The following is a 6,857-nucleotide window of genomic DNA, read 5'->3' as shown; positions in this document are numbered from 1 at the left end:
GAAAAGAGAGAGAGAGGAGAGGGGAGAGTGAGGAGGTCAGTACAGAGAGAGAAGAGAAGAGACTAGAGAGACGAGAAGAGGGGAGAGGAGAGAGAGGCGACAGAGAGAGACAGAGAGAGCCAGAGAGAGAGAAAAGAGAGAAAAGGAAGAGAGGGGAGAAAAGAGAGAGAGAAAGAGAGGAGAGAGAGACAACACAACACACAGCGAGAGAGAGGGGAGAGGGGAGGGGGAAAAGAGAGAGAGAAGATGAGAGAGAGAGAGAGAATGAGAGAGAAGAAGGAGAGAGAGAGAGAGGAGGACCAGACAAACAGACAGACAGACAAAAGACAACAGACGACAAAAGAGACAGAGGGGACAGAGAGGACAGAGAGACAGAGAGACAGAGGACAAGAGAGAGCGGAGAGAAAAGAGAAGAGAGAGAGAGACAAAGAGGAGAGAGAGGGGAGAGAGAGAGAGATGAGAGATGAGGGGAGGGGAGGAGAGAGAGTGAGAGAGAGAGAGACGACAGGACAGACAGAGAGAGATGGAAAAGAAGAGGAGAGAGAGAGTGAGACGACTAGAGAAGAGAGAGCGAGAGGAGAGACAGCAGACAGACAGACAGGAGAGAGAGAGAGAAGAGAGAGAGAGATGGGGGGGAAGGAGAGAGAGAGAGAGAGAGAGAGAGAGAGACAGACAGACAGACAGACAGCGGGACGACAGACAGACAGAGATGAGAGAGGAGGGAGTAAAGAGAGAGAGGAGAGAAGAGAGGAGAGAGGGGTCAGTCCGCCCCGGAGTTTCATTACACTCTTCACAAGGAATCTTGAAATCGCAATAATTTAACGATCAATACAGTCTTCGCAGTTTTCGCTCTTTTTTCTTTCATTTTTTTTATTTTCCATTTTTCCCTTTCTCTTTTTTTCTCTTCGTTCTCTCTTTCTTATCAAATGCAGTCGTGCCCACTTTGCAAAATGGAAAGCGAAAGATGAATGGAATATTTTTATTTCTCAACCAATAACGTTAATCAATAACAACATTGCAACTGTAATAATGGTAACAGTAATACTAATAATACTATCAATGATAATATTAATATTGGTGATGGTGATTACAATAACAATAACAATAACAACAACAAGAAAACAACAATAAAAGTAATAATACTAATACTACTAATAATAATAATAGTGATAACAATAATGATGATAATGATAATGACAATGATAATAGTGATAATGACGATGACATTGGAAATAATGATAATGATGATGATGATGATGATGATGATGATGATGGTGATGATGATGATGATGATGATGATGATGATGATGATGATGATGATGATGATGATGATGATGATGATGATGATGATGATGATAATAATAATAATACAGTAATAATACTAATTATAATAATACTAATGATACTACTACTACTACTACTAATAATAATAATAATAGTAAAGATAATAATAATGATTATAATAACGATAATAATAATTATAATAATAATGATGATGATAATAATAATAATACTCCCGCGTTTCTCTTCTTTTCCTCTTTTTCGTTTCTCTTACCCTCTCTTTCGTTCCTCTCCGCATCCCAGCATCCCTAAGAATCCCTGGGGACTCGCACCGGCCTAGGATGTCGGTCACGAAAGGAGGGGGGTGGGGGAGGAAACGGAAGGGGAGGGAGGGGGAGGAAACGGAGGGGGAGGGAGGGAGGGAGGAAAAGAGAGAAAACGGAGAAGGAGGGAGGGAGGGAGGGAGGAAACTAGGAAGGGAAAAGGAAGGGAGGGAAGGGAAATGGGAGGGGGAGAGAAGGAAGGGAGGAAAAGAGAAAGGAATAAATGGGTGAATGAAAAGAGGATGGAAGGAAGGAAAGAAAGAAGGGAGGAGGGAAGGAAGGATAGAGAGAGAGAGAGAGAGAGAGAGAGAGAGAGAGAGAGAGAGAGAGAGAGAGAGAGAGAGAGAGAGAGAGAGAGAGAGAGAGAGAGAGCGCGCACAGGGACTCGGATCAAAAAGCTTGGCGATTGAAATTCTCCTTGACTATTTAGCGGGTCGTCTTGGGTTGCTGGGGGATAGGGGGATATAGTTGGGGATGTGCACAGGGTTGGAGGTTGGGGTAGGGGACAGGCGGGGAAGTTAGAGGTGAGGAAGGAGGTTGGGGAGGGTCGACAAGGGGCTTGGGGACTGAGTTGGGATTGGGAAACAGGTAGGGGGGGTAGGGTTAGGGCTGAGGTGGGGGTTGGAGATGGGCTAGTGCAAGGTGAGGGAAAGGGTTGGTGGGTGGTTCAAGGCGGTGGGAGTGTGGGGGGGAGTGGGGGAAGGAGTTTCCTCGTTTTGTTAAGGTCTTGCAAAACACTAGACGTATTGCTGTCTTTTATTTATCTTTTCCACACATTTCGCTGCCCCCCCTTCCCCCCCATACAGTGTCTCTCAATTTGGCTCTCTCTTTTTTCTCTCTCTCTTTCTCTTTTCTCTCTCTCTCTCTCTCTCTCTCTCTCTCTCTCTCTCTCTCTCTCTCTCTCTCTCTCTCTCTCTCTCTCTCTCGCTCTCTCTCTCTCTGTCTTTGTCTCCATCTATCTTTTTGTATATCTTCTCCCTTTCTTTTTCTCCCTCCTTCTTTTCTTCCCCCCCCGCCAGGCTTCCCATTCTTCCTCCTTCTCGCTCAGTCTTACCCTCTCATTCCCTCCCACTTTACCTACCAATCTATCTCCCCCTTCCACTTCCCCCCCCCCCCCTTCGACCAATCTATCAGAAATCCCCCTTCCCTTCTTCCCTTCCCACCTGTTTGTATGTGCACGCCTGTCTGCAGCTGTCTCTCTAAGTGCACTAGCAAAAGGCGAGTGAGTGAAATAACAAGTCCATGTTGATGCGAGAATGTGTATACAAAACCCAGACTGTAGTTTACACAGCGACGCCGAACATGTTATTTGAGAAACCGGTGACTAGGGCTGAGTTAAATGAAGTACTGTATTGCTGGGAGCGGATTTCGGCTGGTGCACCCTCGTTAATACAGGCCTAGGTGCGAATTCGATTTCGTTGTTGGTGATTAGATCTGTTGGTCTGGCTGTCCGTTTGTCTATTCATCTATTAGAGGCTTTTGGTTATTTTTTTCATATGATTGAAAAAAAATATTAGAGTACGGATGTAAAATTTTGCCGTAAAAGTAATCTCTGTTTGTAGTACAGAAAAATATTAATCTGATTGACTTAATATTCAATGCCTACTGCTCTTGCACGGAACGTACTAACCCGCAAACGCAAATATGATAAAAAAAAAAACGATAAATATAGTTCTGGCGTACGCAAAATCACACGAAACTTAAAAATAAGAGCTTGTAAAACTGAACATTACATAACGTACTATACTAGCATATAAGAAGTCTAGAAGTCTATACTAGCATATAAGAAGTCTAGTAATTTAACAATTACCACAAACATTAAAAAAAAAAACTTATTCCAAACTTACTTTATATACTATATAATATTTTCGCTTCTTATGTAAATCACATGAATTAGTAACACTGACACCAATAAAACTGTGATTCGAAATGTCGAATTAGTTGTCAAAGTAAATCGATAACAGTTTATTGATGGAGAAACTCTGAATACCCGCTTATTATTCTACACGAGTTGCTCTAACATCTATTTGATAGTGGATCTACACTATGCATAATATAACAATGCGACACGGTCATAAAATACATCGCTATATTGATAACAATGCATTTCGTTTACAGTAAAAAAACAAATAATAATAAATAAATTAATTAATAAAAGATATATACATTAAGCCACGTGCCAGCCAAGCTTTCATGGATTTATTTACAAACAATAACAGTAAAGTATGCCTTAGCAATAATCCATACCAACTTGTTTATCCTGACTGTATTTCACGGGCTTACATGCCACCCCCCCCCCCTCTCCTCATCTCAACCAGGCCTCGCTGGAACCAACCTGTATCACACGAGCGAAGTCTCCGAAGGCCTTGCTTCAATAACAGCATCATATATGCATGGCATACTGCATTATACATACATACATACATAGACACAAACACACACACACACAGACGTATATAAATACTTATACTTATTTATGCATATGGTCATGGTAACACCTTACGCACGTACATAGGCCTATATTGAGTGAGTGAGTGAGCGGTGTGTGTTAGTGAGTGAGTGAGTGAGTGAGTGAGTGAGTGAGTGAGTGAGTGAGTGAGTGAGTGAGTGAGTGAGTGAGTGAGTGAGTGAGTGAGTTAGTGAGTTAGTGAATTAGTGAGTGTGTGTGAGTGTGTGACTGAGTGTGTGATTGAGTGTGTGTGTGTGTGTGTGTGTGTGTGTGTGTGTGTGTGTGTGTGTGTGTGTGTGTGTGTGTGTGTGTGTGTGTGTGTGTGTGTGTGTGTGTGTGTACGTGTATGTATGCATATATACATACATAAATATATATATACACATGTGTATAGATATAGATACAGCCATCGATATATATACATTTATATACATATACATACATATGTATGTATGTGTGTATGTATGTATATATAATATGTATATATAATATATATATACATATATATATATATATATATATATATATATATATATATAAACATATCGTCTACAGACGTGACATTTTTAAATGACCTTACAAATATTTATAATCCCGACTTTAACGCGCGTATTTGACTTCATTACAATATTAACGTCAATTACCCGCCACGATTTTAGTAAATACGCGCAAAGCCAGATTTCTTCAATATGAGGCAATATTTAACAAGATTACTTGTATAAAAAGGAATATTTAATTACTCCCAAGTCAAACAACTTCCCGGCTGGAACGCACGCCCGAATAAAAGTGGCTTTAATGTGTGCACACCTCATGAAGTTATTTAACCGACCGACTCCTCTGAATTGGTCGGGAGATTCGAGAGTACTCCGACACCTGGACTTACCTTTAATGAGATGATATATCAATGGAAGCGGTTTTGCCCGTTGTCACTGGCGGGGTCGTTCGGTCGGCTTCCTCGCGGTGGCTGGTGTCGCTGAGGCCGGTCTTGTGTAGGCGAGATTTTTTGTTTACTGTTGTTTTAGTGTCCTTCCGTTTTCTTTCTTGGTGTCACTGTGTTCGGAGTATTTTGATTTATCGTCGTTTGTTTTTTGTTGTTATTGCCACGTGTTTGCTGGTTAGTTTATTATTGTTTTTTGTTTTTTTTTTAATCGTTATCTCAGACTTTTTCTCTGTTTTAGCAACACTGTTTAATTCCGGGAAAAGGTGGGGAAACACAGCTTCATTCACATTTGCTGGAGTACCCGCGTCTGGCTCCCAAGCATTTCCCCCTTTTTGGAGGTCGCGTATCTAATTCTGTTTTCCGAAATCTGTTCTCCGGGTTGCAGTGTGAAGCCCGTGTCTAGAAATCTCACAATTCACTGACAGCACGCCAGGCAACATGCAGGTAGATGAGGAACGTGTGTGTGGCAACTATAGGCTTTTTACACATGGGAACCTCACTCCACACACTTCAGCAACGAGAGAGCTCCTCCACGCTCATTTCGTGATTTTTTTTATTTTCTTGTTTTAAAAAAACATTGAAGTGAAAGAAAAAAATGGAAATTATTTGTGTTTCTTGAATTGCTTCTTCCTCTCTCTCTCTCTCTCAGCGTATTGCCAGGAACTCCACTACAGAATTTTGGAAGAAAAAAAGGGAAAATAAACACGCCACAAATCACACACTAATCTCAAAAGTATACGACGAAACCTCCAGTCGAGTCGCTGCTGAGGAGATTTTTCCAATCTAATCTATTTTTCCTAAGCCAATCCCACAGAAAGGTACACGGCGACAAAATCGGCGAGCGCGGGACACACACAAGTCAGACGAAGCGAGAGCGGAGAGCGTGCGTCCCCTCCCGTCGGACGCCAGAGAAGTACTGGCAGCGGGAGCGAATCGGGTTGTCGGGGTTTCGCGTCCCGTCGTCCGTCCGTCCGGCGAGCGAGCGAGCGAACGAAGGAATAGGGAAGAGGTGGAGGAGGAGGAGGAGAGGAGACTCAGAGGAGAAGTGAGAGAGAGAGAAACTCAGTGTGTGTGTGTGAGGGAGCGAGCCAGTCCAGGTTCAGTGAGTGCGCCTGCCACGGCCTCTCCCTTGCCTCTTGTCCGCCACCCGAACGTGCAGGCGAGAATCTGAACCGTGGCAGCTACTTCATGATCCTTTAAAAGTTTCTCTCGGAGTTTAACCTCCTCCCACCGAATGACGCGCGCAGGTGCTCATGGAGGTGTTGATTCTCTCTCTTTCTCTCTCCGGTTCTTCAGGCTCTCTCTCTCTCTTTCTCGTTCGCTCTCTCTCCTCTCCCTCGCTCCTCTATCTCTCGCTCTATCTATCCATATCTCTCTATCTATCCAACCATCCATCCATCCATCCATCCATCCATCCCCATCCATCTCTCTCTCTCTCTCTCTCTCTCTCTCTCTCTCTCTCTCTCTCTCTCTCTCTCTCTCTCTCTCTCTCTCTCTCTCTCTCTCTCTCTCTCTCTCTCTCTCTCTCTCTCTCTCCTTATCTCTCTCCTTCTCTCCCTTTCTCTTTTATTCTCTCTCTTTCCCTCTTTCCTCTTCCTTTGCGTGACTGCAACATAAGCGAAACGTGGAAGGGATGGAGAAGGGAGAAAAGGAAAAAGGGAGTTAGACAAGAGAAAGCAGGATGGAAAGGGGAAGCAATAAGAGGAAGAAGAGAAGAGGAAGGGGACGAAAAATGTGTGAGGTGAGACAGAAGAAAGAAAAGCAAGAGAGAGAGAGAGAGAGAGAGAGAGAGAGAGAGAGGAGGAGAGAGAGAGAGAGAGAGAGTGAGAGCGAGATAGATAGATAGAAGAGAGAGAGAGGAGAG

At 43.2% G+C, this 6,857-nt stretch overlaps 1 long non-coding RNA gene across 1 annotated transcript in view; it reads right to left on the bottom strand.

Moving 5' to 3' along the window:
- The window catches only part of LOC125041091, a 49,657-nt gene extending 43,525 nt beyond the window's left edge, over nucleotides 1–6,132 (bottom strand). The window contains exon 1 of the long non-coding RNA XR_007116246.1: nucleotides 4,937–6,132. This is a non-coding gene — a long non-coding RNA (uncharacterized LOC125041091). The remainder of the gene's footprint in view (nucleotides 1–4,936) is intronic.
- Nucleotides 6,133–6,857: the final 725 nt, after the last annotated feature.

Source organism: Penaeus chinensis, chromosome 30 (assembly GCF_019202785.1).
Source record: "Penaeus chinensis breed Huanghai No. 1 chromosome 30, ASM1920278v2, whole genome shotgun sequence".
In the NCBI taxonomy this organism is placed as follows: Eukaryota; Metazoa; Arthropoda; class Malacostraca; order Decapoda; family Penaeidae; genus Penaeus; species Penaeus chinensis.
The sequence above is the reverse complement of the archived record's forward strand: the minus strand, read 5'-3'. Positions and strand labels throughout refer to the sequence as shown.